The sequence below is a fragment of the Nylanderia fulva genome, unplaced genomic scaffold (assembly GCF_048542155.1).
Source record: "Nylanderia fulva isolate GAGA-0341 unplaced genomic scaffold, ASM4854215v1 Scaffold489, whole genome shotgun sequence".
In the NCBI taxonomy this organism is placed as follows: domain Eukaryota; kingdom Metazoa; phylum Arthropoda; class Insecta; order Hymenoptera; family Formicidae; genus Nylanderia; species Nylanderia fulva.
In genome coordinates this window covers 36,002-46,471 of record NW_028190575.1, presented here as the reverse complement: position 1 = coordinate 46,471, position 10,470 = coordinate 36,002, and the positions used below count along the sequence as shown (strand labels likewise).

General features: G+C 35.3%; 1 long non-coding RNA gene across 1 annotated transcript; it reads left to right on the top strand.

Annotated features, from left to right (window-relative positions):
• The first annotated feature begins 921 nt into the window (after positions 1 to 921).
• Positions 922 to 1,350, top strand: LOC146721387 (uncharacterized). The gene is made up of 2 exons (XR_014925678.1): positions 922 to 990; positions 1,279 to 1,350. It is a non-coding gene; the product is annotated as an uncharacterized LOC146721387 (long non-coding RNA).
• The last annotated feature ends 9,120 nt before the right edge of the window (positions 1,351 to 10,470 follow it).

Genomic DNA, 10,470 nt, shown 5'->3' with positions numbered 1-10,470 from the left:
CCAGTTTGTAACACTTGACTTCGTCATTATTTGGCATCTGTTTCGTAATTTCTCAGAATCTGGCAAAATCGTACAAATTCAATGATTCTAATTCCTGAGGTCTATTTGGATAGTAATCATCGATGAGTGACGAACAGTAAATATTCGTAGAATTTTCATCGAGAGCTTTAATTTCATTAAATGTTTTAACTTTTCTATTTCTCACCTCATTAACATCGATCCATTTGACCATGGTATCATTATCCGTACCGTACAAAGGATTCCCTAATAGTGTATCCGCAGCTTCTAAAGCACCGCATTCTCTGTTATTTAATGAACGCATTGCAAAATTCCACAGTTTCAATGCCAAGGACTTATTCGAATCTATCACTTCAAAGTCTGTATTGCATTTTTCCGACTTTGTCGTGTATTTTGTTAAATATGAGTTTAAAAACTCTGATTTTTCTCTAATAAATTGTATGTCCATATTTACCTCCCAGGCTAATTTGATAGCCGGATTATAATCATTTATAAACCTTTCCGACTCCTTGCGAGGAAGATCGTACAATCTGCTCTTACTGCGTAAATTTTTTCTACCGACTATCGAAGTGATAACGTCTCTTAAAACAAAATTCTCAGTAACTGGCCGAGGAAAATTGAACCGACACTTTCTGTATATATTAGTTGCCGTTTTTTTCGTACGCATGCAATACGAGTTATGTTTATGATTCTGATCACTTATTACCGTATCGTACAACGTTGGCGAAACATTTTCATCTGGAATTTCACACGTTACGTATTTTCGAATAAACGTAGCAACTTCTTCATCCGGCGATTTTCCTAATACTGGAGCAGTGTTGTTAGACGGGCTAGGTTCTTTCGCGCATGCGCGTATTACCGTGACGTAACCATGACGACTACAGTAACGTATGATGTTTGCGCGCGCAACTATGGACCAAGACCCTGGACCACGGAGTTTTGGCGGAATCGCAGGAAACAGATAAATTGAACGTACGTAAAAATAAATAAATTATTACAATATATGTAATATAAAAGTGTATTATTATAATTTATGTATATTAAAATTAATCAATAATTCAAATTATAAATTGTATAAATAAAAACTAAACTCGTAATTTACGTATGTTATAACATAGGTACACGTATATGTATATATTTTATAATTTCATTATTTGTTTATTGTATGTTTATATTTAACATTTTTAATTAAATTTATTACATTTATAATAAAAATTATACGATTCATTAATTATTTTAAAAAATTTTCAATAATTTAAGAAAAATTAAACAGAGGGGGAAATCAGGACCCCATTTCATGCGAGTGACTACTTCATTAATACTACATTCAATGCGCATGCGCGAAAAAACCTAGCCCGTCTAACAACACTGTACTGGAGCATCTTTTATCCAAATCATACAATGCATGTGCTGAATACCTCTACTTTGATATTCCAGTCGCCAGAAGTAATGAATAACTTTTCCTATTGGATTATCGGACGAACAAATAAAATCAATCATGGCTTTGAATTTTATGCACATGAATCTAAAAGTACTTACAAGATCGTATGCGACTAGTTCGCTGATGCCTAACTTCTCTTTATCGGGATTCATATCTCGTAAATATTCACCCAAATTGGACCATTTCCATTCACTAGGACTTAAAGTCAAAAACCACGTCGCTGGACCGTAATGCAAAGTCATGCATTTTACATTATTGGACGGTTGTCGCCAAAATTGATCCGTATTTCTCAATTTTTCAAAAATACTCATTAAATTCGATTCTAATTCGTAACCTTTCAATTCGTTCAAGTATCTACCAGCAGTGTATCTCTCTCGTGGGTTAGTAACCATCATCGTATAATAGATACCACTTTTCAACTGTCGGTAGTTAGCATCATTGAGAAGGAAAAACAGATACTGCAGATTCAACCTGAATCTACTATGTTTCGACATCAATCGTGTTCTAATAAATAAATATTCCGGCAATGCAAAGTTTCTATCTTCTCGATGTCCATTGACACCATCAGGATATAAATCAGGGAACACATGACATCCAGATATTTATAACGATTATCCATTGGAAAATCTTCAATTTTCATCATTTGATAAAGCTTCAATGCAGATTCGTTATCGATTCTTTTCGCGTGTATTGGGTATATTGTATACTGATCGTTAATATCCGAATCTTCAGTAATTTGTGTGAGGAAAGCCCTACGTTTTAAAACGATTTGATCATTATTATTTTTGTTTTCCTGTACATTGTACAAATTCAATGCTGGTAATTTCTCAACCACCTCATTTATTTCGTCATTGTCGCTTTCGTCATCGACAATCCGATATTCTGTTTCCTGCAACTTATCATTTAATAGATCATCAGATGACGCCGGAAGACGAATTTTCGAGTAATGAGGATTATTTTCGTTCAACCATTGTAAAGCCTTATACACTTTATTAATATCTACCAAATTTTCCCAAACCACTTTAGATTTCTTGGGTATACCTCGAACGAGAATGTGCAACTCGTGATTCAAATTTATAAGATCTTCCGGAGGACATACCTTATCCAATGTTTCTTGTAAAGGTAGAGGCAAATAAAATGTTCTACCTTTTACTTTGCGGATCATTTGTCTATGCGGTATATGTTTGTTCAAAACATTGCCCATCAATTGCACTACTTGAAAGCTGCTCATTCTCTTGATTAACATTTTTTCGTAATCATTGAAATCTGACAAAACATCTGGTAATGGTTTTACCGCAAGATTATTCAAAATGCAAGTAGAAGGCACCACGCCTTTTTGAAATTTACCCAAACAAAGCTTACAAACGAATTCAGTATTATTACTGTGTTCTGTTACGTTTGCTATCAGATCTTTCCAAAAAGGTCCGTCTATTGTTTTCCTCAGCTTCTCGAGCTTAGAAACGTCTCTTCTCAAGCATAATTTTTCGCAAGAGATGCAAGGGATACGTGGTAAATCCAACAATCGCTTTTTCATGACTTTAAATGCTTCGTAATTTTGCGAGAAAATCTTTTCCTCGTCCAAACAAACATCAGTTACATTTTTTGGATAAAATCTTGCTTTATTCTTAAAATCATTGGAAATTTCAACTAATTTATCCATATTGATGAATCTCAAAGATGAAAACAGTTGACAAAACTTATTATAATTGTCAATCAATTTGTAAACATTTCTTCGAATATTCCTCACGAAAGGAAAATGAGGTGATAAAGTGTTTATCGTTGCAATGTATGACTTGCGAAGATTCGGATTTGTATAGCATTCCGGAGGATGTCCTAATCTGCTACTCGTACGTGAAACGGAACAATTTTTTAGCTGCGCTATGAATTTAACATTCATTATCTTTTTCAAAGTACCTTCTTCAAACAGTTCCAAAAATTTTACAAACTTTTCCATGGAAGTATCATTTATGTGGCATTTGTTCTCATCACAATGCCACATTTTTAACTTTTTACCATTGTTATCTATTAACGGCAAAACATTTATTACTCCGTGAGGAGAGGATTGTCTTATTATAAGTGGTAGCTCAAACTTTTTCCTTTGCTCGTAAGCAGTTTTATAAAAGTACGTTTCGGAAGACGAAGTATATTTGGATAAGCCACAAAGAGCTCTAAGTTGATCGCTTTTTGGATATTTCAAAGTCTTACATTCATTGAATCGCAATAACGCAGCTTCAGCAACATTTTTCAAATATGAAAACACTTTTCTTGCTGCATTGAGGTACGATTTTTTTGCTTTTACTGTCACGTCCGGCCGTATAAATTTTTTCGTTTACTCCAAGTTCCTTAAACGCTATTTGAAAAGCGCGCCAAAGCCGGCCATGACGCTTAACTCCGCCTAGAAACTAAGCGTGGCGCTTCGTAGCGCCTAAGGATCTCCCACCACGGTGAGAGCCCCTACTCCGGAGAGTTCCCCCTCTCCAGGCCGCCGCAGGCCCGAGCCGCCGAAACGAAGGACCTCAGATGCAGTCCCGAATTTCGGCAGTTCTCTGCGCAACACCGAACAGTATAGTCGCACTTCTAAATTCTAACTCTAAGTCCAAATTCTAAATCCTAACTCTAATTCTAAAATTCTAACTCTAAGTATAATATCCTAACTCTAAAATCTAAATTCTAAGTCTAAGTCTAAATCCTAAATTGTAAGTCTTAGTCTCGAATTCTGTACTACTATACGAATAAATCAGTGTATTCATGTGTGAAAACCAGTGTTCAGTACTCTTCAAAACTTCCACTCCCGTGATAAAACACGATAGCGCTTAAATCTGTCATACGGCGTTTGAATTCAGAACAATTCAAAACTGTGTCTGGAGCGGACCACCGCTCATCACAGTTAGAATTAACATTCTCAGCAATTGCCAAAATAAGGAACTGATAGTGAGGTCCGCCGCATATCAACCTTCCTTATTTGAGTAATCATTCAGAGGATGCATCAAATTCAATATGCCTAAGACGCGACGCGCAGGAAGGAAGAATCAATTACGAAAACTAAACCGACTCTATCGTGAATCAGCGACCGAGGAATATTCTCAATTCCTCGGAGTGGAATATCAGGCCGATCCTGAATACGAGAACATTTTTAACATTAAAAATAATTTTAACGTATAAGACGGGCAACAAGAGCCAAATCGCGGATGACAATGCGTTATCCTATTCAGCGATTTTCGGATCTATATTTTTCTCTTGCATTCATTTATTTATTTTCCGTAGGGGGGTTAAAAGGGGTATTGAAATTAAATCTCAAAATATGAGATTATTTCATATTTAAAATCTTGGCCGTGTCCAAGTAAAAATTTGGTGCCTTGTGCACCGGTATTTAATTCTAACGAAAAATTATTTAGTATTTAGTTTCGTTAGGATAACGCATTGTCATCCGCGATTTGGCTCTTGTTGCCCGTCTTATACGTTAAATTTATATTTATATTACAGAGCCTTGTTAAAACTCTTATATTAAAAATAATAACAACGACAAACTCCTACCGTGGAGGTGCATACCAATAACTTTCCGACCACAACGCCTGCCGCCGCCAAACATCCCAGTGAACGACCCTCGCCGCACGCACTACCTCCAAGTACGAGCCGACACGATCAAGAAAGTGCTACTAAAGGTAAGTGAAATTCACGTTAACCTAAGGAATCGCGCGTGTTATCAATCTCCACAGATACGCTTCTACATCTTGGAAGAGAAATTCACATCTACATACACAGAAATATTGAAAAATGTTTCTTTTTTAATCTCCTCCGGACTTTCGAATACAGAACTGTTGACGCATGTCATAAATTTGTATAATCAATAGACTCTTATATTAATCGCTCGTATATCAACGGAAAGGTTCGATCGTTCGAACCGACACACGACAACCTTTATCGACCTTGTTCACCATCCCATGTTGATAAGAGTCACGCTCCTGTTCCACGTGTACATTTTATTTACCTCCTATTCTTCGTTCGATCCGATGTCGCCGAAACAAACATCCGATCCCGAGAAAGAGAGGATTCCGTGACGAAAACTAGGAACCGCTTCACCGAAAAACCGAGAATCCAGATCTCTGCGGAACCGTTGCCTATCGATCAGCTGCCAAATACAAGTAAACATATGTTCGTTGCTGTAATCCACTTTCCTCTTCGGAGCGAGCCTTCACGAGGCTGTACAAGCCAACCAGCTCGATCAACCAATAATTTGAATTAGAGCGACCGCCCGTCGTCGGCCGCCTACTGATATCGGACAACAGAAAACTATTAGATAATTACCAGGTTCATATTACAAAAATATCTACCGATTTTTAACCGAATTGAATAAGAAATATAAAAATATTTGATTAAAATACGTAGTAATTTAATTATGAATTTAATAAGTCAATTACTTTCCACAAAATATTGGCAAATCTTCTGGGCTTTATGACCACGACCTTTAGTCGTACGCACTAGTAACGGACCCGCGTAATCGACGCCGGTATGATTAAAGGCGCGTGAAGTCGGGTTCACGCGGAAATCCGGCAGGTCGCCCATAAGCTGTTCGGGCACGCGTGCATTCTCCCGTGTGCACACAATACATTGGTAGAGGACGGTACGCACAGTGGCGCGAGCGCGAATTAGCCAATACTGTTGTCGCAGGAGCGTGAGTGTGAGTTGCGGACCGGCGTGTAGGGCCGCAACATGAATCTGTTTGATAAGGAGGTGGACCAATGGATGTGATTTTAAAATTAGCGGATGTTTAGCGTCATCTGACAGGCTTGCGTGCTTTAATCGGCCTCGAACGCGTAACAAGCTGTCTCTGTCTATGTAAGGAGAAAGCGAAGCTAATGGACTAGTTTTTGAGACGCAACGTAGTTGTTTTAGGCGAGCTATGTCGTCAGCAAATAGATTGAGTTGAATCCGTCGAATCCAAAAATTATGAGCGGCGACCAGCTCAATCGGACCGGAGAGCATGCGGGTGCGAGTGAGAGGCATCGCATTGTGTTTTCGTCTGGTACGAGCGTTGCGAACGTTATATCACCATTTTGACGCTTTGTTTCAGGATCCTTTTGGTACTGATCACGCACCATCTGAAGTTTTGTTTCAGGATCCTTATGATACTGATCACGCACCCTCTGACGTTTTGTTTCAGAATCCTTATGGTACTGATCACGCATCATCTGACGTTTTGTTTCAGGATCCTTATGGTACTGATCACGCACCATCTGACGTTTGTTTCAGGATCCTTATGGTACGATCACGCACTATCTGACGTTTTGTTTCAGGATCCTTATGTCCTGACACGCATTATTGAAGGTTGTTGCAGGATTCATTAAAAAATATTTTTTAATTTGTTGAGAAAAAGCATCTTTCGATTGGTTATCGCAACGGTCGTTTCCTCCTGTTTCGCTTAAACCGTGCAAGTCTTTTTCTCAGTGCATCCCTCTCTCGTCTTTTCAATGTCTCCAACGGCAGTAGCGTTAATGGAGCAATTGAATCATAGAGGTACGGAAAATGAGTTATTGTTTGTTTTTCAAACATTGCGGACAAATGAGGTCTTAGCAACGATTGATTATACGTCACGATGCAAGGATTTACACCAAACAGAATAGATGTAACAATCGCAATTGCCATAGGATCACAATTATAATCGTTACCTTGCGACTGAACTTTAGGAAAAACTATTGGATTGTTTTGACAATCATGAAAGGGAAATAATCTGTCCACAAAAATTCGAATTTCTCCATTCAAATTTTGTATATTTGCATTACGACTACCTTCATGAGAATCATATATAATAATAGATTTTGCATCGTAATGGCAAGCAACCCAATGTCCACCACCAAAATCACTGTGCAGTATTTGCAAATGCTTCTTCTTTGAATTATTCAGTGGAACAATCTGATCGGGAAATATTGTCAACCATAAATTTTCTTGAAGGAACGTTTTTGGGATTTTTTGGTTCATTACTTATCAAATAAAAAATAAAATTTTTGGATTTTACCCATTTTATAATTTTTAAAAAAGGGGTTTAGAGTGAATCTTATGTAAAAAGGGCTTTTTTTGGTTTTTGGGAATTTTTTTAAAAAGGGAAATCATAAATTTTTTGGGGAAAGGGGGATAAAAAAAATTTCATTTAAAAAGGTTTTAAAAAAATTTGGGTAAGCCGCGTAAAAAAAATCTCCAAAATCTTACAGAATCTTAAAACCCAAACGGAAAAAAAAATGTTTTTTTAAAAATTTTATAAGGGCATAAAAACCCGCAATAAAAAAAATTTAAAAATAAAAAGGGGTTGCGACAAAAAAATTAATTTAAAAAATTTAAAAAAACAAATTTTATAAAATAATATATATACATATTTACATGAGGGAAAACGGATTTTGATTTTTTTAAAAATAAAAAACGTTTTTTGGGAAAGTAATGTTTTAAAAAGATTTTTGAAAAGGTTTCAGGGGTTTTAAACCCCATAAAACCCAAACCAGCTATTTCCCAAAAAAAAAAGGGGTTTCCAAAACACACAGCTGTTGTCCTTTGAGCTCCCTTTTCAGCCGAGGAAATAAAAAAAAGTCCGCCGGAAATTGGGATTATCTGCACAGAGTTGCTTGAGTTCTTCACAAACTTCCACTCGGTGTTGCTTTTGCGCATCGGTCAACACTCTGGGCACAAGTTTTGCGCAAATCTTCCGCATGGCCAAGTCTTCCGATACAATCTCGTGAACAATCGTTTTCGGCAAGTTCAATAATTCCGACATTAAGCGAACATTCATTCGACGGTCTGAATTCAATAATTGGCGCACACGAGTCACATTGTCGTCCGTTCGCGATGTTGACGGGCGTCCTGCGCGGGCCTCGTCGGCGACCTCCTTCCGACCTTCTCTAAACATCTTGTGCCATCTGTTTGACTGCGATTTGGAAAGGCAATCGTCCCCGAAAACTTTCTTGAGCATTTCAAAAGTTTCCAGCGGCGTCTTGTCCAGCTTCACGCAAAACTTTATCGCATAGCGTTGCTCTATCGTTCTCTCCATCACAAGTTCGACGCGACCACTAAGCAGAGGTTCACAGAATAAGCCGTCCTAACCCTCCAAGCGCATGGAAACAATTGAGCGACCTACCGTTGGAAAGCTAAGGGTACCCCCCTTCCTCCCCAACCGGTCCCATCGCTCTGCGATGTATAGTCGCGTCACAAAAAAATGCGACGCATTACTTTCCGGACAAACTATATATATATATATATATATATATATATAATATATATATTTATTTATAATAAATAAATATTATTTAAATATAATATATAAAAAGAGTGTGAAATGGTTACCTGGTTGAACGCAGAAATGCTCTCCAGAACGAAAGTATATTAACACACTTCCTGCAATATTTAAATTAGATTAATAATTTTGTATTATATATGACACAAAAATATTATCCAGAAGGACAGTTAATATGTATATGTAAGATTTGCATATAAATAAATATAGTTATTTAAATAAGCAAGCATTTTTGGTCATCATATAAATGTTAATAATATGATTAATTTAAATTCAAGTACTTTTATTATGTGATTTTATATGATAATTAGCTAGTAAAGATTCTTATATATGTCTGAGCCAGTCATATCAAATTAAATATTAAGTATAAGCAGAAAAGATTGTTATAAAACATATTGTGGCGCGTTAAAATACATTTATATGGTTAATAACGTTTATTTCCTTTTTTTTTTGAAGGACGATTATGCGGATTATAATTAGAAAATATAGTTGGATACATTGCACAATCAATTTAATAGCTATCAGAACTTTTAGTAACATCAACATTGCGCTGTCGAAGCAGACCATAAAATAAATTAGATTATTTTTGTCAACTTATAGATTTTCAAGCTTTAATAACAAATATCATATTTTAAATTATTAATGTGATTAAACCTAGACTGGCCAAAAATTATTATTACAATTAATTATGTTTAAAAATATTGGCAATTATGTACGAAAAATGTGTCATATTTCATGGTTTTTGAATGAACGTGGATCATGTGCTGATTTTTTAATGTGAGTATTATGAAGAATATATACATATGTATATATATATATATATATACATATATTACATGAGGTGAGGCACAGATGTGATTTATTTATAATAAATAAACGTTATTTGAATGTAATGTATAAAAAGATTGTGAAATAGTTACATGTTTGAACACATAAACGCTATCCAGCTATCCAGAAGGAAAGTGTATTACCACACACACACACACACACACACACACACACACACACACACACACACACACACACACACACACACACGTATACATTCTTCTTTATAATGCTCAGAATAAAAAATCAGCACATGATCCACATTCTCTCAAAAACCATAAAATATGACACATTTTTCATACATAATTTCCAATATTTTTAAACATAATTAATTGTAACAATAATTTTTGGTATCACCAGTCTAGGTTTCATCACAGTAGTAATTTAAAATATGATATTTAGTATTAAGGCAGAAAATCTATAACTTGGCAAAAATAATCTTATTTATTTTATGATCTCCTTCGACAGTGCACTGCTGATTTCACTAAAACATTTGAGAGCTATTACATTCACTTTGCAACCATATTTTCTAATTGTATTCCGATTAACTTCTTCACAATTATTTTTACTAATCAGTGTAATTTCTGTAACATGTAATGTTACGAAAATTGTATGTTACTTTGCACTTATTATTATATTAATTTTATAAATATAATTAACTTTTTTATAATTTTTATTATTATTAGCACAAAATACATATTTATAAATATATAATTTTAAAATTTTAATATTGATTGATATAATATAAAAAACACTGATGTATACCTTAATTATATATTAAATAATGCAGAACATTACACAAATTAAATAATGCAGAACATTACACAAAACATTTTAAAACTATTATAGTTATATATAATGAATATTTCAGATTTTTATACGATAATAAATAAAATAGACAAAAATA